This window comes from Hemicordylus capensis, chromosome 4 (genome assembly GCF_027244095.1).
Source record: "Hemicordylus capensis ecotype Gifberg chromosome 4, rHemCap1.1.pri, whole genome shotgun sequence".
NCBI classification, from domain to species: Eukaryota; Metazoa; Chordata; class Lepidosauria; order Squamata; family Cordylidae; genus Hemicordylus; species Hemicordylus capensis.
Genome location: NC_069660.1, coordinates 237,150,810 through 237,175,607, shown reverse-complemented (window position 1 = coordinate 237,175,607; position 24,798 = coordinate 237,150,810). Strand labels below are relative to the sequence as shown.

General features: G+C 41.0%; 1 protein-coding gene across 2 annotated transcripts in view; it reads left to right on the top strand.

The window, feature by feature from the left end:
* GNAL (G protein subunit alpha L) overlaps positions 1–24,798 on the top strand; it is a 227,474-nt gene that overhangs the window by 12,086 nt on the left and 190,590 nt on the right. Inside the window, exon 1 of one of the 2 annotated variants that reach the window (XM_053248746.1) lies at positions 17,898–17,995. The exons of the other annotated variant lie outside the window; for it this stretch is intronic. The gene's annotated coding sequence lies outside the window, so the exon portion shown is untranslated. Of the gene's footprint in view, positions 1–17,897; positions 17,996–24,798 lie in introns of those variants that run through there. 2 annotated transcript variants of the gene reach the window in all.

The following is a 24,798-nucleotide window of genomic DNA, read 5'->3' as shown; positions in this document are numbered from 1 at the left end:
TCCTAACCTACCCACTTGGTCGGCATCGACATAATTGATTCCAAGGGCTCGTGTTCTACTGCCTGCCCCAACCCCAATAAGGTCTCCATCGACATCAAGGGATGAAGAGCCTGTGTCAACTCTAAATACTCCAGCTAATATTACAAAGGTGACCCCTCAATTTGAAGCTCCCATCGACGCAAATGGCTTTGCCAGGTGTAACCTCTCCATGATTTTGATGAGAGCAGGGCTTGGAAGCCAACTGCATTGGGGGAAAAATTGCCCCAAGCTGACACACATAACTTACCGATTCGTACCTTATCTGCAGGAGACGCCCCTCCTGCCCTACAAGCCCGGAAGGTGCAGTCCTCAGCAGCTTCCACAGAGACTCTGCAACTGATGTCTAAAAAGCAGACACAGACTAAAGTTCGACATGTCTCTTCTGTAGCGATTCAGACAGATGAGCATATGCAACCCTTGCACTCACGCTTAGCATCCCCAGACAGGGGTCTGTCTCTACGCTCTCCTTCAGTGGCTGCTTCCGATGAGAGTTGTCATGGTTCTTCGGATTTTGAATCCGATACCAAAACCGTAGAACCTGATCCTTCTCCTGACATAGCAATCTTCTACCAATCATGTCTAATTCTACTCAATGCACATGGCAGGTCCCCCACACTTCTAACCCAACTTCAAAGAGATTGGGAGGCCTCTACAGAGTATGGGAACAGGACAATACTTACCTGTTTAAGCATTCCATACCGAACTCCTTAGTCATTGACTGCGCGACCTCCTTGCGGTTTGGAAAATGGCACACCACTCCTGCAGACAAAGAGGGCAGAAAATTGGACGTCTTGGGTAGTAAAGTATACTCCACCTCTTGTCTTTCTGTCAAGATAGCCAATTATTCCACTTGAATGGTGAAGTATAATTATTGTCTCTGAGAGAAATTAGAACAAGATCTTGATGCGCTTAAATTCTTCAGAGGAATTTAAGGCTCGTTTTAAGAAAACACTGCAAAATCAGGTGACCTCACCTGTCAACAGCTCAGCACTGCTAAGCACTTAGCCAGGTCTGAATCTCGATCCCTCAGTGCTGCTATAACCTTGAGATGGCATGCCTGGCTGCGATCCACTTCCCTTCAACAGGATATGAAGGATAAAATGGAAGGCCTTCCTTTCAATGGCAAGGGTCATTGTTTTTGCCACCAGCAAAAACAAGGGTCATTGCCAAGGGTCTGATCTATGAAAGTTGTTAATGAGTAATTAAATGATAGATAATAAACATTTTGTATAGGTGACTTTTACAGAGTTTTTTTTCCACTTTGGTACATCACATCATCATCGTTGTTGTTGTTGTTGTTATTATTAATTTGCTTCTTCCTAGAAATCTTTGTCATCTTATTCCTCTAGCTCCTTATCCTCTGGATCTTCATTTTCCATCATGTTGTCACAAGCATCCTCTTAGTTCTGTTTATTTTGAGATGCACAGGAACACATGTTGCAGCAGATCAACCCTGCTTTATGACAGCTGCATCTTTCTCCCTGGCATCTGGAGGTAGTGCATCCACACCTCACCAATTGAAGTACAGCCTTTGGAGCTGGGAGTTGATTGGTCATTATTGGTATCCAGATGTCCCCTTCCATTTTCTAACCATATTTTTCAGGTGATGGGATTACACGCTTCACGATCGTATCATTATTCCAAATGATTGCTTGACCCAGTTCTTGGTTGTGAGGAAGTAAGGTAGGAAGTAAACCTGGGTAGAAGTGATTATGTGGATGCAAGGTAGGAGGAAAAGCTATCCACATTTTATCCAGGTTTTCCTCTTGCCTCCACACAACCAAAAATTGCGGATACACACAGCTTCCAAACCTGGGTAGAACACAATTTTTGATTGTGTGAATAACCACAACCTCTTATATGCATAGCCTACAAAGTAGTTTAATAAACCACTACCCAGGTATAATAAAGTGGTTTAATAAAGGTAAAGTGTTATTATAATGGTATTCCCCTCCAAGAAATTAAGTTTGGTGATTTAGGTTTTGTGCATGCAATTTGTATTATTGATTTAATCCTGATGGTGGCAGCAAATGCTAAGAGAAACAAAAATAACTTTATCTGGATTTGCACTTATATTTTCAATGGATAATTTTTAATACATTTAAATTTATATTCTGCCTTCTGATAAAAGCAACATGGAAATAGTATTTCAAGAATCTAGGATAGTAGTTGAACTACAGTAAACTAGATTATGGAAGAGCATGATTTTAGAACTTGAACCCATGAAACCATATCTGATTTGGAGGCTGTTTTATTGAGAATCCTCCAGGAGAAGAACCATAGTTCAGTGGAGGAGCATATACTTTGATTATGTCCCGGGTTCAATCCCTGGCCTCTTGAAGTAGGGATGGGAAAAATCTATCTGAATCCTGGAGGGCCAATACCTGTCAATGTAGGCAATACTGATCCAGATGGACCAATGGTCTGACTTGGTATAAAGCAGCTTCCTATGTAACACCAGATAAAAAGTGACTGTACTTTTAAATATAGAAGATCTTATGCACTGAATAAATTTTCATATTTGGAATGTACATGTTTTCCATGTAGAAAATGGGTTTGCTCTCGACCCCAAGGCGAATACAGACTGCATTTAATTAACATCTGCTTTTAGAGGGAAATCTTGTGCGGAAGAAGCAGTTTCTCATAGTCATTGAGGCTCTTCACATGTGTGTTCAAAACCGGGCTAACTGAGCCCATCCCAGTTTTGCATGTGTGTGCCCCTGATCCCAGCGGCACCACAGTGACAAACCCTCCTAAGTAGCCTCCCTTCAAAATGAAGTTAGGAGAGCGAGCACTTTCCTAATCTCATTTTTTTAATTGTCTGGCAGCCGCGGCTGCTTGCAGCTGCAGCTGTCAGACTGCGGGGAGCCCAGGGAGGGGAGGGCGGATCCCCTTGATGTACTACGCACTCACATGGTGCATTATGGTATTTCCAGGGCCCGGGATGACACATCCCGACCTCTAACCCTCCCTGCTACCTGGGTGCGTGGGGAATTGTCTGGGTGCATAGGGAGTGCACCCAGCACAAGAGGAGTGGAGGAGCAGGGAAGGTAAGTCTATCCCACCTTCCCTGCAGCCCAATCTGGAGCCATTCTTTGGAATGTGCTCCCTACTGAAATAAGATCATCTCCTTCTCTGTTTGTTTTAAGAGGACCCTGAAGACGTACCTATTTTCCCAGGCTTTTAACTGAAATATGTATTTTTCCAATTTTAATGTGTTTTTATCTATTGTGACTTATATCTGTTTTATGAATTTTACATGTTTTATGTAATTTTTTAATCTGCACACTGCCTAGAGATTTCTATATTAGGTGGTATTGAAAAACAATGAATCACTCAAACAATGAAATAAATTCTCACTGGTTGTGAGAAAGGGCTCATTGTCTAGCATACTGATAAGTCTTTTGCCTATTACATGAAGTAATCTATCATATATAAAAGTAGGAAAGACTGGCTGCCCATTGCCTTAAAGAACCTTTGGTTGTTAGTTGACCTGCTAAGATGTCACGGAATGTTTACATTCAGTTTACTGAAGAAGGCTAAGTCATTGAGTATTGAATGATTATTGCTGCAGCTACTATGAGGAAGCAGAAGATCAACCAGGCAGTGGAAAAATCTCACACGGGAACTAGGGACGAGTTGGTTGTGTGTTGTGCGTGGCAAAGGCAGGTGGACTAAGGAGGCAGGCAGAATATAAATTTCATATACTGATTTGAAGCATCCACTGAGCATGGTCCAAGACAGAAACTCAAGTGCCATCGTTTTGAATGCTATGGCCATTGTAGAATGTTTTCATGAATCAAAGTTGCTTCTCTGACAAAGTTTCTTGAAGCTATCCAAAATAATTTAAATAATCTAATTTGGTAGCTCAGAAAATGATAGCTCTAGGGGGAAAATAGAAATCACTGTAAATGCTTTCTACTCAGGCACCCAACTTGTTCCCAAGAGGTGTTTTCTCCTTTTCGTTATTGGGTTTATGAAGATTTATTACTATTTTTTATTTTACATTTATATTCCGTTCTTCCTCCAAGGAGCCCAGAGTGGTGTACTACATACTTAAGTTTCTCCTCACAACTACCCTGTGAAGTAGGTTAGGCAGAGAGAGGAGTGAATGGCCCAGAGTCACTCAGTAAGTATCATGGCTGAATGGGGATTTGAACTCAGGTGTCCCCAGTCCTAGTCCAGCACTCTAACCACTACACCACGCTGGCTCCACATATTTCATCAGCATTTTGTGGAAGGGAAGCTGATGCATTCACTTTCAGAATTACAAGGAGAGAACAGCAGTATGCTTGGGCAAAACATATAGCTGGGAAATGGGCTTGCTTGAATGGGGCAGATTACAATTCAGATTTGAGAACCTGCTTGAAGAAGGCCAGAAAAAGAATTTGAGGAAACTGATTTGGAGGCAGAAGGAAGGTTTCACCTATCTGTAAAGGCCTGAAGGTTGATAGGGAACCTTTTGGCTGTGAACTCACTGAGCTTTAGTTTTCTCTTCATATCCTGACTCTTGTGCAGCACCTTGACTTCTGATTCTAGCTTTGCAGCAAAAATAATGGATGGCGAGGGGTGCTAACCTCCTCTCTCCACACACCTCTAGTCTCTTCGAAGCCTGTAAAAGTAGGATCAGGTCCTGATCCCAGCCTGGCAGGCTTGGATGAGCTATAAGAGGGGAGGAGGGGTCTGCTGGCTGACCCCTCCTCCTGGCTGGAGAATAGTGGAATGCTGCAAGAAGCATGCTTTCATGCTTCAGCATAAACTGAAATAAATGTCTTAGTCTTTGGGTGCCATAAAACTTTGTTTTTGCTGCAACAGACCTGCATTGTTATCCCTCTAGAAAGTGTGTGTGTGTGTGTGTGTGTGTGTGAGAGAGAGAGAGAGAGAGAGAGAGAGAGAGAGAGATGGTTAAAGGAAAAAGAGATGTTGTTGAAGAAAGAGAGATGTGCTCACACATTGCCTCTTCAGCTCACAAACACTTTTGTGTTGTTTGTTTGAATTGCATTGCTTTCAAGGGTTATCTTTAAAAATTGAATTTCATGTTGAGAGGGGCACTTTCACATCTTAGATGGAATTTTTTGTTCAAGTTGCCATTTTGTGACTGCCTTTACCTTCCCAAATGATAGCTGATCATACTGATAGCTCTCAACACAAAAAAGAAAACAAACAATGCTGAGAAGGCTAAAGTCTCCCTTCTCCTGCTCTAGGTTGTATTGAGGTGCAAACCAATGTGTTTCAATTGTTATAGCAACCAGTTAATATGCATACTTGTTCAGGAAATACTTTAATTTAAAAATAGGAAATGAGTTTAATCAATGATTTAGATCTTGCATGTTATGCGTGCATTCTCCACTGTGGCAGGAAGTGAGAAGAAGAGTTGCAAATTACAGCCTGTTTCAGTTATCAGAAATGATTTGCTACAGAACAGCTCAGCACCAACTGCTGCTGGCCCAGAACAGACACTAGTACAGTAATCTCACTGGTGATTGTGTCTGTGGAGTGCAGGTCCTGTGACTCAGTTACGTCTTGGTGCGTAGCCAATCTGCAACTGATGCTAGCCATGGTGTAGATCAGATGAGCTCATTGCACTTCCTAAGTAGTCCTTGAGATGAGGCTGCCAGTTATGTGCTATCCATTTTGGACTATACCTTGTAACCAAAAACATTCTGATATCATGCTTTAGTCCTAAAGCTAGTGTTTTCTATGGCAGTTCTTTAGTCCCTTTAAATATGAAGTCTGAAAGTTTCACGTTCTTATGAAATTCTGGAGCTGACTGTTTAAGAAATTTAAATCAAGTTAATTATCATTCAGTAACTGTGAAAATGTCACTAAAAGCTTTAAGTGGCGGCTTTTTTGTTTTCTGTATACTTTTTGAATTATATTGCATATACACACCTTCATAATATGACTATGGACTATTTGGAACAACAGTATTAATTTCATTTGTCAGGCAGTTAAAGGAGATTGTGTGTGTGTGTGTGTGTGTGAGAGAGAGAGAGTGAGTGAATGTGTGTATGAGAGAGAATACACACATTTTCTAGTAGCTTTTGAAACCCAGTTGGCACTAGAATCCAGAAGATGGACCTGACTTATTCCTGGTGAGTGTTGCATTGTCACATCATCATGTATTTACTAATTTTCCTCTTTGCTAAGCAGGGCCCACCCTGGTTTGCATTTGAATGAGAGACATTCTTGGGAGTGGATGAGGGGGGCAGGGCTCACTGGTGGGCTGTGTGCTGGGGACAGGCGCACTGCAGCCAGCCAGTCACTGAAAGGCACTAACCTCCAACTGCCACCTTCTTCCTTCCTTCAAAAGTTATGCACTTCTCAGGTTCATCTCACAGCTCTGGGGCACCTTAAAGTGAGGGGTAACAATTCAAAATAATTTAAATTCAGTCTGACCATATTGTCTCAAGTCACTTGGTAAATGGAATGTATGTGGGGCATGAAAATGATCTGTTGCTGTTGTGAATGCTGTGTGAAATATGGTTGCATGGATGTCATGGGCACCTATTGTAAAGTATCTATGATTTCATTTTTAATTTTGTTCTTCATTTTCTAAAAATACTTTGGTAGCTGAATTCACCCCCTGCTTTCTACTTCAGTATAGGAATGCTCCTCTAAGTTTTTCTTTTTAAAAGCTCCTGCAAGGTTTCCTGTTCTCTTCTCCTTGCACTAGCCTATTCTCTTTCCTCGCTTGGCATTTTAATTTATTTATTTTGCTTCACGAATTCAAGAACCCTTTGTTGTTTCTTAAATATACTTTTCTTTTTAGTTTGAAAGCTGTGTGATCCTATGAGAACAGGACATTACACTTCTGGTGCCCTCTGGACTAAGGAAAATATAGCCAGGGCTGGTTTTATGGGTATGTGACCTGGTTGATCACACAGGGTGCCACACTTCAAGAGGCATCATGCAGGAATGCCTCTGCAAACTCCTAAGGCTGGCTAGGCCAAATATTTGTAGCCTCATTGTTCGGGCTTCCACTGGATTCACCATTGGCTGTTGCTCTTGACCCCACATGTGTCTCTTCTTCCCACACTTCTTGGTGGGAGAAGGGAAGGAGTGAGCAAACAATAGCCTTTTTCTTTCCCTTTTCTTTCTTTTTTTGCTCCTTCCTTCCTCAAACCCAGCAGCAGCAGATACACAGAAATGGCACTGCCATTATGTTACTGGGTGGGGTGAGGGGGAGGAAGGAGAAATAACTGGGTGTGCTCAGAATCCAGAGGTCTCATCAGTGCAAGACTTGTGATGTGTGCCTCTACTATGTCTAGCAGGCATAAGGCTTGGTGCAGGATGCAGTGGGAAATTTCACAAAAGGGAGCAAATCCTGCTGTAGGTTCAGTCTCTGAATCAACACTCAGTGACTTGACTTTTTGTTTATTTCGGTTGCTGTATAATGAAAGTGCATACATTCTCACACACATAAGCAGTGAACTCTACTTAACATTTTGTGCATGGAGATCATCTTGGTGTAGGGAAAATTTGTGCGTATGAATGTGTTTTGCTGTTAAACTTGTTAGAAAATAGATGTTTATGTATCCTCACAGTGTTATATGCAAGTGAAAAGGCATTTCTAAGCATACAGCTGTAGTTGGCTTGCTTCATTTTACATGTAATGGTAGTAACTGTATCATATTAGACTAGAGTGACTAGATTAATCAATTATTACTCACGTTATAAATCTTAACTTGTCAGTAATTAATTGAAGAAATTATCTATGAAAATACTAAATAATCCATTGAAGGTTGTTTCTATGATTAACTCCAGTTACAGAGTAGCCAAAGCAGCAAGGTTATGTGTTTGACTTTTGAGGCATTAGGTGTAAATTGTTTTTCGCAAGAAAGAGCAGGACCTGATTGTAGTGTCTTTGCCTCAGCTAGTATGATTTTTCTTTCTGTTTCAAAGTTTATAATTAGTGATGGCAAACGTGCTCAGTGACCATAACTAATGAACAGTGAGTTCCTCACTTGTGTTATCTATTATAGGGATGTACAAAATGTTCCAAAGTCAAAATATTTCAATTTGAAATGGGCTTTTACTAGTGTTTTGGGATCAAAACAAAACACTCTCTTTAAAAAGAGCCTGTTTCAAACTCAAAACAAAATAACCCCATTTCAATCAAAATGTTTTGACATTTTGATCACCATTTTGGAGACTTATTTTTCCCTTGCTGATTGGTTTTCTGGCACTGCCTTGCGATCTCCTTGCTTCTTGGTTGACTTGTTATACAAATCAAGTGTTGTCATCGGCAACTGTACCCCATTGGCTTGTGGGAGGGAGGGGAAACACTTCTGGAGGAAATCTCAAAATGTATTCAAAGGGACTAGGAGGCAGAGAGAACCCTCTCTTGAAGAGGATACATCAGGAGATGAGGAAGGTAGGTTTGATTTAGTGGTTTTCCTTTCTCAGCACTGAGTATAATATGCTTTGCAGTTAATTGCTGTAACTGTCTGGTTTTGCTGAATGTCAGATTGACAAAAGCAAAAATTGGTTGCCTGCCTTCCTTGAGTTGTGGTTTGTTTTGTTTGTGAGATAGTGCTGTGGTGAGAAATGGAAAGTGGCAGTTGAGTGTGTGTATTATTTCTTGGTGATTGCTGTGATGAGCTGCATGTCTGGCCTTGAGACTAACTTGTGCTTCACTCACTGTCCTGGTCTGCTCCGCAATCCATTGCAAGGTGTACTCAGTCAAAATGTGCCTGAAGTTGCTCTAGTTGAGCTTGTGGCTATGCTTGCTGCTATATTATTTTGTGGGTTGGGTGGTAGGTAGCACCCATCATGCCTTATCACCCAACCCACTTTGGTGTCCCTAGGAGCTACCCATGGGGAACAATGGGGTGTTTGTTTTGAGTTTCCCTATAGTTCCCTATGTCCAAAACACTCGAAACATTTCAAGTTGTTTTGTTGGAACAGCTGACTACTGCTTTGACAAAAAAATTTGCATTTCATTTCAAGCTCAAAACAAAACCTTGAAGACCCTCAAGATGAACCTGTTTTCACAGGCTTTTAACTTGAATTAATTTTAATAGCCTGTTTTATAAGATTGTTTTTATTGTGTTTTGTGGAATTTTAATCTGTTTTTAAGTCTTTTAAATTGTGTTTTAAATTTGGTATGCCAACTAGAGCCATACATATCAGGTGGTATAAAAATATGATAAATGAATGAATGAATAAAATCAATGTTGTGCACATCCCTTATCTTACTTCTGGTAATTAGATATTATGAAAACAGAAGACCTGTGATGGTGGAGTGGTAGCAAAGTATCCTTGGCAGATCAAACCTCACAATCAGTTGATCTCCTGAGAGAATTTTGAAACCTAATTAGCTATATGAGTTTTTGGAAGGGCATTGCTTTACCAAACTAGACCAAAGAAGTAAAGGTTCCATATTTGAGCAGATGTTGGTTTATTTTTACTTTTATATCCCACATCTCCTTCAGAGAGCCCAGTGCATTGTACGTGGTTATGTTTATCATCACCCTATGACGTAGGTTAGGCTGAGAGATTAGTGACTAGCCCAGAGTCACCCAGTGAGTTCCATGGCTGAATGGGGTTAGAGCTCAGGTCTTCCTGGTCATAGTCCAACGCTCTAATCACTACACCTCACTGGCTTCTTGAGTCTGTAACCATGTGGTGATGTTCATGTAATAGGAAAGTAGCCTTATGAAATTTGCCACACACATATACAGAATATCCAAACAATTTACTTGTAGTTTCCCAGCTGCTCACAAAACAGCAGAGGGCAATCTTCCTCTTCTATATCTCTAATGGTCTTGCTTGATGGCAAAAGATAGCTGTGGACAATGGGATGTAGTTTCATAACTAGGTCTGTATCTTTCCTTACTGTGCATAATTATCTTGGTGCAGTTAATACAGCATAAGGAATGAATACAAGAGATCCTCTTCTTAGTCATCCAGTAGGAGCATCACATCCTAATCACAGTCTGAGGTATCCTTGAGCACTCACATGTGTCCTCTTCCCGCACCCCAGGGCCCCTTTATTGGCTTTGCACGTGCCACCTTCCTCTTATCATCATCCATGCCAAATATGCCCTTTTTCCCAGGATCATAGTGCCTCTTAGAAGCAGTTCTTCTCTTCTGGCCTTGTGGTGAGATCCTGTTAGGAGCTATCTGTGCCCTGTCCCCCCCCTGGTATTCCATTATTCAGGCACCCATCTTAGAAAATCTTAATTGTGTAAGGAATACACTGCAGCATATGATGTTTGACTTTTCTATGATGCATATACAAAATATATTGGCTACTCCTGTAGCCGACAGGGGCTGGGCTGTATCCAGTTTGGCAAATGCCATATCTTATTTATTATTATTTATTATTTATTTATTAGATTTATATGCCGCCTTTCCAAAATGGCTCAGGGTAGTTCACAGCATGGGGCTGGGCTGTATCCAGTTTGGCAAATGCCATATCTTATTTATTATTATTTATTATTTATTTATTAGATTTATATGCCGCCTTTCCAAAATGGCTCAGGGTAGTTCACAGCATGATAAAAACAATTAAAACAAATTAACAATTAAAATCAAACTATTAAAACACAATAAAACCAATAAAACAGCTAAAAGCCCTGAAAATCAGGGCTTTTATCTTAAGGTGAATATCTTAAGCTTAAGGTGTGTGGGTGTAAATGCTTCAGATAAACCAGAAGGGGACAGAGTAGAACCAGATTAAAAGCAGACAGAAAGATGTGCTAGCTGGTCAAAGCGATCAAATGGCAAAAAGAAAGATAGCACACACCAAGTAAGAGATTCAACATATAGATTCAACATATATGCCAATTCCAGAAGCCATCAAGCCAAGATGGGCGAGCTGGCGTGCTTGGTTGCTAATGAAAACATAGATAAAGTGGGCATAATGGAAACATGGTGGTACAGTGGAAACCATTGGGACACGGTTATTCCTGGATATAAATTCTATAGAAAGGACAGCAGGAGTGACTTCGGGGTGGAGTAGTACTGTATACTAAAGAAGGGATAGGATCTCACAAGCTAGAAAACCTAGGAAGACCTGAATGCTCCACAGAAATTCTGTGGGTGACAATACAAGGCCTGAAAAGAAATATGCTACTGGGGACGTGCTGTCATCCTTCTGATCAAAACTCTGACAGGACTGGTAGATGCAGAAGGAAATCAGGGAGGCATCAAAGAGAAACAGAGCTGTAATAATGTGTAACTTCAGTTACCCACATATAGATTCGGTAAATTCATAGTTGGATAATGACAAAGAGGCCACATTTCTAGACACGCTGAACGACTGTGCACTAGAACAGTTGGTTATGGAACCAACTAGAGTGAAAGTGATCTTAGCACTAATCCTGAGTGGTGCACAGGACCTGGTTCAATATGTCAGTGTCACTCAACCTTTCAGGAACAGTGACCATAGTGTGATCAAGTTGAACATACATGTGAGGAGAGAATCGCCAAGGAAGTCTAACAAAGACACTTTGAATTTCAGAAAAGAAAACTTCTCTAAAATGAGTCCAGGAAGATGCCAGCATGGCTAACAAGTCAAGGAAACTATAAAGGGGAAAAAGACTTCCTTCAGAATTGGAAGGCGTGTCCAAATGAAGAGAACAGAAAGGAACACAAATTCCGGAAAAATAAATGCAAGGAGACAATAATGGAGGCCAAAAAAGAATTTGAAGAAAACACACACAGACACACACACATTTCTCCTATGTGTACCCGTCGCTAATCCCACATGTGGTAGCTCTTGTGAGAGAGCTGCGGATTAGTGACAGGGATGGGAGGAGAAGCGGGCATTCAGCGGAAGCGGCAGCTACCAGGATGGCAGGGGAAATGGCAGGTGATGCAGGGGAAGCGGTCGCTGCCAGGCCAGCAAATGGTTGGTTGAGGAGAAGAGGCTGCCGCCAGGCTAGCAAATGGCTGGCCGAGGAGCAGCAGCGGCCAGCCACTGAGGAAAAGAAGCCTGGCTGCCAAGGGAGAACAGGCTGTGGGGAGGAGAACAAAATGGGGCGGGGGGAAAGAAACGAGGCTGGAGGGGAGAGGAGAGACAGGGAGAACTTGGGGCGTGGATGCTCTGTGCCTGGTCAGCTAGTTTAGCTAAAAGCATCAAAGGCAATAACAAAAACTTATTTAAATACATCAGAAGCAGGAAATCTGGCAGAGAGGTGCTTGGACTGTTAGATGATGAGGGAGTGAAAAGGATTATTGAGGATATTGAGATTGCAGAGAAGCAATCTCAATATCCGCAGAGGAGACTGAGCATATACCTGTGGCTGAACTGAGCTTCTCAGGGACAGAGGCAAAAGAATTAAGTCAGATAGAAGTGACAAGATATGACATTCTAAACTGTCTGGGAAAATTAAAAATTAACAAATCGCCAAAGCCAGATGCATCCACCTGACAGCCCTTAAAGAACTCAAATGTGAGATTGCTGACTTCCTTGCAAAAATATACAACTTATCCCTACAATTGGGTAAGGATAAGTTCTGGAGGACTGGAAAGTAGCCAATGTAACACTAATTTTTCAAAAAGGGGTCCAGGGGGATCTGGGAAATTACAAACTGGTTAGCTTAACTGGTCAAGTTGCAGGCAAATTGATGGAAAGCATTCTCAAGGATAAAATTGTTCAGCAACAGGCCCTGCTGAACGAGAACCAGCATAGTTTCTGCAATGGTAAATTTTACCTCACTAACCTCTTGGAGTTCTTTGGGAGCATCAGCAGATGTGTGGATAAAGGTGATCCAGATGACATAATATACTTGAACTTTCAAAAAGCTTTTGACAAAGTTCCTCATCAAATACTCTTGAGAAAACTTAGGAGTCATGGGATAAGGGGACAGGTTCATGTGTGGATTAGTAACTGGTTGAAGGACAGGAAACAGAGGGTAGGAATAAACTGACAGTTCTCTAAATGGAGATAAGTAAGAAGTGGGGTCCCCCAGGGATATGTGCTTGGGCCAGTGCTCTTTTACTTGTTCATAAATGATCTAGAAGTTGGGGTAAGCAGCGAGGTGGCCAAATTTGCAGATGACACCAAACTATTTAGGGTAGTGAAATCCAAAAGAGATTGCAAGGAGTTCTAAAACACCTGATTCAGTCTTTCACTCTGATCAGAGTGGTGTTTCATGGGTGGGGACTCCTGTGATTTCCTCATTGTCATGGACAGATCACCATCTGGTTAAGGTTCAACTCACAATCACTTCCCACCTTTGCTGGGCTTAGGGGCCTATTTGAGGGTCCGCCCAAGAAGGTTATTGGATCTGTATGGTGTCCCTCAGGGCTCCGTATTGTCTCTGATGTTGTTTAACATCTACATGAAACCGCTGGGAGAGATCATCAGGAGATTTGGTGCAGGGTGCTATCAGTATGCTGACGACACCCAAATCTATTTCTCCATGTCAACATCATTGGGAGAGGAATAACAAACTGAGACTGAATCTAGATATGGTAGAGTTAGCAGGGAGTTACCCCCTGCTAACTGGGCAAAGAGCTATCTTTTTAATATGGTAATTATCTTTATTTAGCAGGTGGAGAGTAACTGATCCTATCCACCCCCAGCACAGTACATCCAGTGGCTGGTGTCTGTCTTATATTTCTTTTTAGATTGTTAGCCCTTTGGGAACAGGGATCCATCTTATTTATTTATTGGTTATTTCTCTAGGTAAACCACTTTGGAAACTTTTGTTGAAAAGCGGTATATAAAAATTTGTTGTTGTACTCATTATGCGGGGTCAAAACACAGGAGATGAATTTGATCTGCCTGTTCTGGATGGGGTCACACTTCCCTGGAAGGAACAGGTAAGCAGTCTGGGGTACTTCTGGATCCAAGCTTCTCCCTGGTGTCCCAGGTCGAGGGAGTGGCTAGAGGTGCCTTTTATCAGCTTTGGCTGATACGCCAGCTGTGTCTTGAGATAAACGACCTCAGAACCGTGGTATATATGCTGGTAACCTCCAGACTGGATTACTGCAATGCGCTCTATGTGGGGCTGCCTTTGTATGTAGTCTGGAAACTACAGCTGGTCCAGAATGCAGCAGCCAGGTTGGTCTCTGAGTCCAACCATATCTTGGAAATACCATATTACTACTGTACTGAAAGAGCTACACTGGCTGCTGATAAGTTTCCGGGCAAAATACAAGGTGCTGGTTATAACCTATAAAGCCCTAAACAGCTTGGACTCTGAATATTTAAGAGAACATCTTCTTCGACATGAACCCCACCACCCATTGAGATAATCAGGAGAGGTTTGTCTGCAGTTGCCACCGGCTCGTCTGGTGGCTACTTGGAGATGGACCTTCTCCACTGCTGCCCCAAAGGTTTGGAATGTGCTCCCTGATGAAATAAGAGCCTCCCCATCTTTGACAATTTCAAACAAATCTTTAAAGACACATCTATTCAGCCAGGCTTTTAATTAAAAACTGTTTTAATAGTTTTAACATTGTTTTAAAACATTGTTTTAAAACTTTAAATTGTTGTAATGTTAACTTTTTCTGCTGTAACTAATGTTTTAATTATTCCTGTTGTCATTTATTTTTTTTAACTAATGTTTTAACTTTTCTGTTGTCATTTATTTTGTTTTGTTGTAAACCTCCCAGAGATGTAAGTTTTGGGTGGTATAAAAATATGTTTAAATAGATAAATAAATAAAAATAAAAGGATATCTCCAAACTTGGCAACAAGATGGCAGATACAGTTCAGGGTAAGCTAGTGTAAAGTGATGCATATTGGGGCAAAAAAAACCCAACTTCACTTATACACTGATGAGGTCTGAGCTGTCAGTGACTGACTGGGAGAGAGGTCGTAATGGACAGCTTGTTGAAAGTGCCGGTTCAATGTGCAGCAGCTGTGAAAAAGGCCAATTCTATGCTTGGGATCATTAGGAAAGGGTTTGAAAATAAAACTGCTAATATAATAATGCCCTTATACAAAACAATTTTGCAGCCACATTTGGAGTACTGTGTACAGTTCTGGTCACCATATCTTAAGAAAGGCATAGTAGAACTTGAAGGTGCAGAAGAGAGCAACCAAGTTGATCACGGGCCTAGAGCACCTTCCTGTTGTAGCAAGGCCACAACACCTGGGGCTATTTAGTTTAGAAAAAAGACAACTGAGGGAAGACATGATTGAAGTCTATAAAATCATGCATAGTGTGGAGAAAATTGTTGTGTTTTTTTAAATTAAAATCTCCCTCTTGCATAACACTAGAACCAGGGGTCATCACATGAAACTGATTGCCAAGAAATTTAGTACTTAGAAAAGGAAGTACTTTTTCACACAACACATAATCAGCCTATGGAATTCTCTGCCACAAAATGTATTGACAGCCAACTGCCTGAATGGCTTTAAGAGGCGTTTTAGGTAAATTAGTGGAGGACAAGTCTATCCATGGCTACTTGTCTGAGGGCTATAGGCCACCTCCAGCCTCAGAGGCAAGATACCTCTAAGTACCAGTTACAGGGGAGTAACAGCAGGAGAGAGGGCATTCCCAGAGGCATCTGGTGGGCCACTGTGTGAAACAGGATGCTTGACTAGATAGGCCTTGGGCCTGATCTAGCAGGGCTTTTCTTATGTTCTTAATGGGTTTTACTTAGGCTGCATTCACACAATCACAAGGATCCTGAATAAAAAGTTAATCAGGATTAGTGACCTCTGCAGAGCTGATTGTGAGAACGTAGAATTTCAATGCAATCCTGATCAAAACTGCTCTGGCAAATCAGCATTTAATCAGCATAGATAACCAGGATTGAATTGTCCTTCCTATGTTCCTATGACCAGGATTGCCCTGAAATTCTGGATTCTCACAATCAGCTCCACAGGGCTCACTAGTCCTGATTAACTTCTTAACAAGGATTCTTGTGACTGTGGGAGCACAGACTTATTTGATATTCTTCTGTTCTGTATTTATTAAAAATAATAATCAGGGAAGCTTATAAATCAAGTCTTCTAGAAATGCAACAGAAGGTCGCTAACAAAGAGTAAAATCACAATATTAATAGTAATACGTTTAAATGAATGTGGTGTTAAAAGTAATTATATCAGCAATCAAGTCACTAAAAGCATGTGTAAATAAAAAGGTTTTTCTCTATCTCTAAAAACTGCTAACATTTTACTCTGAGGAAGGAATTCCAGGCTGATCTTCCAGTTTGATGGAAGACCCTGCCCTATGCTTTGATGAAAAGAACAAAAGTAGAAACTGGAGCATGCTTCCCTCATGTGATCTTAGGAGGCAGCAGGGCTCATGAAGAGCCACCCTAATTCATGCCAGCTCCAGGACATTGGGGGCTTTAAAGTTCAAAGCAAGATAAGAGCCTTGAATAATATCCAAAAGCTAATTGGTAGTGAGTGAAACTCTTCTAAGGATAGGTCATGTACTGTATTCTCAAAGGCTCACTGCTTTTGAAAGACAAGCTGCAGTATTTTACACTAGCTTATGCTTCTGGAAGCTCTTCAAAGATAGTCCCACATAAATCTTATTGCAGTTGTGAATTTTTGAGGCTACATAAGTATGGATACCATCCCTACCATTGCTGGTTACTCAGCATCTGATAATAGGCTTTCCAGCAGTAGCAGCTGGTGAGGGCAGTGCTGGGGTGGGGGTGGAGGGCGACGAGAGACATCTTTAAAAACAAACTAACAGGTGCTTACCAATGTTAGGGCAGCACCTGCAATCTGCCTCAAGCAGTGGCGTTCTGCCCAGGATCCCATGCGGTGCGGCAGCATGGCCCTGGCATCTGTGTGTGTGGTGCGACAGCATGGCCCCGGCCTCTAGAGACTCTGTGCACATGCAGTGGCCAGGGCCACGCCGCACGCAATCCCAGGCAGAGCGTTGCTAAAACACCTTGCAGGTGCTACCCTAGCATTGGTAAGCACCTGTTAATTTTGTTTTTAAAGGCACCTCTCACCGCCCCTACCACAGCGCTGCCCTCACAAGCCGCTACTGCTTTCCAGGTCTCCTGAAAAATCCCAGTGCAAATACCTAAACTCCACAGCTAAACAGTCAGAAGATGAGTAATGCCACTGATAAGTCTTGCCCCATAGTCGGATTCCCAGGGACCAGCCACCATTCTGATTTTCATCTTGTCTGGATTTAGTTTGGATAGTATCCAAACTGAAACCATAACATACAAATGATGGCGTCAATAATTCCCTGAAGTAATACTGTTTGAGCAGTCCTGTTCCTAATTCAATAGCTAAATTAGTTAGCACTCCTGCTAAATAAGCAAAGATGCATCTTTCAAAGTGGTGATTCTCTTATATTTAGCAGGGAGAGAGCAATTGGCCCTATCCCAGCACAGCATCCCTCCAGTGGCTGTTGCTGGTATCTGCCCTATGTTTCTTTTTAGATTGTGAGCTCTTTGGGGTCAGGGGACCATCTTCTTAATGTATTATTTATTTTTCTACATAAACCGCTTTGAGAACTTTGGTTGACAAGCGTTATATAAATGTAGTAGTAGTAGTAGTAGAACGCGTTTCACTGTCCTTGCTAGGTTTGTTATCATGAGTGTTTTCAGGGTGCTTATGGTATCTTCAGTACATGCATTGAGTCTATTCACAAGATTCAGATTAATCAACATCATCTGATAAGAATCCTCAATTGTGGAGAAAATCCTGAGACATGCACACATGACAAAGTTCTATATGGTACGTACAGGAGAACCTCATTATTCGCGGAACCACTATTCGCAGTTCCGTGTATGCACAGAATGTCTCATTAACACCCCTTTTCAGTATCTGGGATATGAGGGGTTAAACCCCACATATCCATGGTTCTGAGATGGCCAGAAGTGACGGGGGCGGGGAGTCACTTCCGGCTGCCATTTTGTCTCTCAGAGCCCAGGAGCAGCCATTTTGTGGCTCATTTTAAAAAAACCCACGGACTTTTCCTGGTGTTTTTCCTCCCGCAGTTTGCGGGGGGGGGGCATTTTCTTCTTTGGAGGGCATTCCTGGGCACTTTGTGGACCCACAGAGCATGCCATAGTAAGTTCTGGGCCATTTGGGGGCTATTTTGGCATATAATTTCCCCCCCTCCTCCCTGGAACCTAACCCCGCTTTCCCCATAGCCCTAATGCCTCGTTACTCACAGTTCCTTTACTCACGGCAGTAGGCGAGGAAAGGAACCACCGCGAGTAACAAGGTTCTCCTGTATGTTTAATTTTTTTTTAAACTGGCCTCCTGTAGCTGAAAGATCATAAAACATTTACTGAGTAACCTGAATATATTTTAGTACTGAGTACTGAATATATTTCTCTGCTTTGTGCTGTCAAGAGTCTTTATTACAGATTTATACTTGAGAATCATTCTGAATAACGAAAACAGGGAAGCCTTCATTATTCAAATATTTTAATTGGTTCTAAGTCATATTTTAATTTGTGTACTCGTTGTTGTTGTTGTTTTTTAAATGGAGCCTATCCCTGGTCAAATAGTGATCTACTTGGGATTCCCAATTCATTTTTGCCACATTTGTTATCATGATCATCGTTATATTTCTTTATTATGTTTCAATACTGCCCCAAACGTACATCTCTGGGCTCTTTTTAAAAAATCTACAAATAATATCAAACATTAAAAAACATCAAATCCATTCATAGCTTCTTGTAATACAACAGTATTAATGGATCTCAAATCAGAGAAAATAATGAATGATAACATTTGAGCTTGAATATTATTATTCCAATATTTAGTTTTTTAAAAACCCCAAACCAATTTCTTTACAATTTTCAATCAATCATTCTTTACTATGGTCTCAGACCAGCACAAGGTCACCACTAATGAGTACCCAAATCCTGGAGAGAGGTATTGCATGGTGTGCCATAGTGCTCTGTCCTGGGCCCTGTACTGTTCAACATTGATTGATTGATTGATTGAATTTCTATACCGCCTAATATAGAAATCTCTAGGTGGTGTAATTTTCATAAATGACTTGGAGAAGGAAGGATAGGGGATGCTTATCAAATCTGTAGATGACACAAAGCTGAAGGGTAGTGGGGATCCACCTAACAGTAGTATTATCTAGCCCATATTTGCCAGCCAGGATATTGTGGGAGACTTTAAGTGCTTTGCTGAAATCAAGATACACTTTGTCCACAACATTCCCATGATCTACTAAACTAGTCACTCTATCAACACCACCACCCCATCAAAAATGAGATGGGATTATTCTGGCATGACGTTCTTGACAAATCTATGCTGACTTCTCCTAATCACAAGATTCTTTTCTCAGTGCTCACAGACTGCTTAATAATCTGTTCTAAGATCTTGCCAGATATCAGCATGAAACATTCAGGTCTGTAGCTTCCTGGCTCCTCTTTTCCCCTCTTTGTGATGATAGGGACAATATTTGATTGTCTCCACTCTTACAGCACATCGCACATTCTCCAGGAGTTCTCAACTATTACAGACAGTGTTTCTGGGATCATTTCTACAATTCCTTCAGCACTTGGGGAATTTAAGGTAGCTAGATGTTTTCTTACTACCAATACTACTACAACAAATTTTTATATACCACTTTTCAACAAATTTTTCAGAGTGGTTTACATAGAAAAATAAATAAGATGGGTCCCTGTCCCAAAAGGGCTCACCATTTTATATTAAACACACACATGCACACACCCCACCTCTTTACCTATCTTGAGCACATTTGCCTCAGCATCAGTGACAATGTCTACTGAATGTTCAGCTCCTGTGTGTCACGTGCTTCTATGTGTTCACCTTGTGTGCTCTGAGGAAGGTGAGAGCTATCCCAGAAATCCAACCATACTGGACAGGTCTCACCAGAGGAGCCAGACAAAGAGTGCCTCTCCCATCAACAATATGGTGAGACGTAACTTTAATAAATCTATACCGGATCGGTCGTCGCCCGGGTCAACAAGGACCGCGCCAGGTGCTATAGTCCCTGGACATCTAGTGGCAAGTGGGCAACAGGACTCAGGATCTTCAGTTGAGCAACCAGGGCTGAAGACAGCAAAGTTACTGGAAGAAACGTCGCTTAACTGAAGAAAATATACGAAAAATGCCAACAAGGAAATAATGATCTGCTATTACAAGTCTAGTCCAACTAGAAGAGGTTATTTAAAAAGAATGTACCAAATTTGGAAAGAGAAGCATCCAGATACAGAAATAACAGAACAAAGGCTAGCAGACCAGAGAAGATACATAATAAGAAATAAAATATTCACAGGAGTTGAGCTGGAAGAACTGCAAAGAGCAACACAGGCTCAAGATATGGAAGAAGAATTACCACCAATTGAAGAAGTTGCTCAGGTGCAGGTGGAAGAGGTGTTGGAAATCGAGGATGCCACTGTTACTGAACAGTTTCAAAATCAAAACCAGGCAACCACCCCTTTGCCTTTACCTCAAAAACCCAAATGCCGTTTAACAGAAAAGCAACAAGAACTAAAGCAAAAAATACTGTAACTGAGCACATGAACCAAACAACCACCAGGGTTCGACTTCCAGCTCTAAAAATAGTTGCCAAAAAACAACTTGCTCAGGCATTAAAAGATGTCAATGCAGCACTTGCAGAGATAACAACCAATCATTTGCAAGAAACAAACCAACTAATGTACAGTGCAGCAACAATAACAACACAAGAGCTCGGATATAAGATCAGTGGACCTGTAAAAAAAGAAAGCAGTACATCACCTAAATGGAAGGTTAGATTAGAAAATAAAATCTCCAGGCTTAGATCAGATGCTAGTAAATTGAAAGATATGAAAGACAAGAAGCTGAAGAATGAAAACACCAAACAGTATCTGATCCAAAAATACCACCTAGATTCAAGGAGAATTAGAGAAGTCCTGGAACTAATAAAGCAGCAAATAACAGCAGTGTCAAAGAAGATTAGCAGGTATGAAGCCAGAATTACACAACACAGGCAGAATCTCCAATTCAAGTCGAATCAGAGATGTTTCTACCAAAGCATAGAAGGAGAAACTGCAAGAAACCTAGAAACACCAAATAAAGAAGAAACAGTGCAATTCTGGGGGAAATTATGGGACAATCCAATAGATTGTAATAAAAAAGCAGGCTGGATGAAAGAGGTCAAAAAATGTAACCAACAAATGCAAGATCTAATAATAACACCAGAATTAATAAGTGAAAGAGCAAAGAAAATTAAAAATTGGACTGCTCCAGGCAATGATGAACTGCATGGCTTTTGGCTTAAACACCTAGCAAGCCTTCATAAACAACTATCAAAACAGTTCAATCACATTTTGCAAGGAGGTGATATTGAACAATGGCTAACAACTGGAAAAACTCATCTCATCATGAAAGACCCAGCAAAAGGTGCAGTTCCAAGTAATTATAGACCAATAACCTGCTTGCCAACCATGTTCAAATTATTAACTGGAATAATAGCAGATGAAGTGATGCAACACTTATTAACTAACAAACAGCTTCCAGTTGAACAGAAAGGAAATTGCCCAAACACCAGAGGCACAAAAGACCAGCTGCTGATTGACAAAATGATTTTAGAAAATTGCAAGAGAAGAAAAACAAATCTAAGTGTTGCATGGATTGACTACAAGAAAGCCTTCGATTCATTGCCTCACACATGGATACTAAAATGTTTAGAAACAACTGGTGTCAGCAAAAACATTCAGATATTTATTTTAAAAAGCAATGAGCATGTGGAGTACACAGTTAACAATCAATAGCGAGACACTTGGACAGGTTAGCATTAGAAGAGGCATTTTCCAACGGGACTCACTATCCCCTCTGTTGTTTGTAATCGCCATGAGCCCACTTTCACAAATACTAAACAAAACAGGCCTCGGATACCAAACATCTAAAACATCAAGTCAAATCAACCATCTGCTCTACGTGGACGATCTGAAGTTGTATGGAAATTCCCAGTCAGAAATCAAATCACTGCTAAACACTGTCCGTATATTCAGTAGCGATATAGCAATGGAGTTTGGACTAGACAAGTGTGCTGCATTAATAATGAACAGAGGAAAAATAAGAAAAAACAGAAGGAATAGAACTGCCCAATGCAAGCAAGATCAAGAACCTGGAAGAGAAAGAACATTACAAATACTTGGGCATTCTCCAGGCTGATAACATCGCATACACTGAAATTAAAAGAAAAATTGGAAGTGAATATATCAGGAGAGTTAGAAAAATCCACAAGTCCAAACTCAATGGCGGAAACACCATACAAGCCATAAACACCTGGGCTATACCTGTTATCAGATACAGTGCAGGAATAATAGACTGGACCCAGGCAGAGCTAGAGACGCTGGATCGTAAGACCAGGAAAATCATGACCATCAATCATGCTCTGCACCCCCGCAGTGATGTCGATAGGCTATACCTCCCTCGCAGCTCAGGTGGAAGAGGAATGCTGCAAGTCCATCAAACAGTAGAGGAGGAGAAAAGAGGCCTTGAAGAATATATCAAGGACAGTGAAGAAGATGCACTTCAAATGGTCAATAACGAGAAACTATTCAACACCAATGAAACAAAGCAGGCCTACAAGAAAGAACAAGTCAAGAACCGAGCAGAAAAATGGAGAAATAAGCCCCTGCATGGTCAATATTTGCACAATATAAGTGGAAAATCAGACATCACCAAGACCTGGCAATGGCTTAAGAATGGCAACTTGAAGAAAGAAACAGAGGGTTTACTACTGTCTGCACAAGAACAAGCACTAAGAACAAATGCAATAAGAGCAAAAGTTGAAAAGTCAACAACAAACAGCAAGTGCCGCCTTTGTAAAGAAGCAGATGAAACAGTGGACCACCTGATCAGCTGTTGTAAAAAGATCGCACAGACTGACTGCAAACAAAGGCATGACAAGGTAGCAGGGATGATACACTGGAACATCTGCAAAAAATACAAGCTACCTGTAGCCAAAAATTGGTGGGACCATAAAATTGAAAAAGTGGTAGAAAATGAAGATGTAAAAATATTATGGGACTTCCGACTACAAACAGACAAACCTCTGCCACACAATACACCAGATATAACTGTAGTCGAGAAGAAAGAAAAACAAGTGAAAATAATCGACATAGCAATACCAGGGGATAGCAGAATAGAAGAAAAAGAAATAGAAAAAATCACCATATAAATCTACAAATTGAAATTGAAAGGCTGTGGCAGAAAAAGACCAAAATAATCCCAGTTGTCATTGGCGCCCTGGGTGGAGTTCCAAAAGACCTTGAAGAGCACCTCAACACCATAGAGGCCACAGAAATCACCATCAGCCAATTACAAAAAGCAGCTTTACTGGGAACAGCCTATATTCTGCGACGATATCTGTAACAACTGACCATAAAATTCAGCCATCCCAGGTCCTTGGGAAGGACTCGATGTCTGGATAAAACAAACCAGTCAATAACACCTGTCTGACTGTGTAAACAAGCAATAATAATAATAATAATAAATAAAATTTCTATACCTCCCTTCCAAAAATGGCCCAGGGTGGTTTACACAGAGAAATAATACATAAATAAGATAGACCCCTGACCCCAAAGGGCTCACAATCTAAAAAGAAACATAAGATAGACACCAGCAACAGTCACTGGAGGTACTGTGCTGGGGGTGGATAGGGCCAGTTACTCTCCCCCTGCTAAATAAAGAGAATCACCACGTTAAAAGGTATCTCTTTGCCAAGTTAGCAGGGGCATCCTCTGTGGAAATCTCCTCATTTTGTGATAGAAACTGGAGTTTCTTCTGACCTGTCCAAGAATTCATGCTCCTTGATAAGTTTCAGGGTTGAAAGGTGTATTTCAGGTTCCTCTACTTTCTCTTCCAGCAGGGCACTAGCCTGCACTTGAAGTAACTGTTGAAGATTGTTTAATTAAAGCTGAGATACTACATGATAAATAGTACTCTGTATCATATTTGATAGGCAACTCTTCTAAAAATTTCTCCTGATCTAATATTGTATATTTTTAATTGTATTACAAATTGAAGTGTTTCCTATTCAGTGAGGGTTGTTGTAGAGAACTGTTGTGGCAGGAACTTGGATGAACAAAGAGGGTCCCTGGACTTTTTGTGTGTGTCTGTCAAGCTTCTGTAGACAAATTTTCCACAATTATTCTTTGGGAGAATTGATAGCATTTTTCTTTTGACCTCTCGTAAAGACACTATTTTCTGTCATTTTCATTTATCTTTCCACATGTAAAATGTTGAGATTCAGGCTAAGAGCTACATTCAAAGCCTGCTTATCTAGGAAACTCAGTGATCAGTCTTGAATAACTATCTCTTTGCCCAGTTGGACATGTTATTAAATTAAATACCAGAACTCTAAAGCACTGAAGTGTGATAAGAATTATTTAAAAATTCGGCAGTATCCCTTTACCACAAATAATATAGGGAAAAGTATGTTTTCTCCCTCCTACCTTGTTACTCAATTCATTTGATAATATTTTTAAGGAACTTTGACTAACTGTGGGCCAAAACTATTCAACATGACACAGGATGGTTGCATTGTCATTTACTGTAGTGTTAATATTCCTAGTACCATGTCTGCATCCAGATGTTCAACTGTCCTGAAACTTGAATAACTGAAAATGAGAGTTCTCTTTATGAACCATTTGAAAGATATTGCTCTTGGACTAAGTAAGTTACTATGTGACTCCCACTAAAAATTGCCCCACGTGTCAGCTAAAAGGAGAGAGCTAGTCATCAGTAGGCTCTGTCTATATGGTAAGTCATTGCCTACTTCTCCACAGCTGTGGAGCCATGATAACAGGTTGCCATATGACTGCAGCTAGCAGATGTTTTGTTCCCAGTTTTGTTCTGAAGCTTGGTAGTTACCACCCTTCGAGACT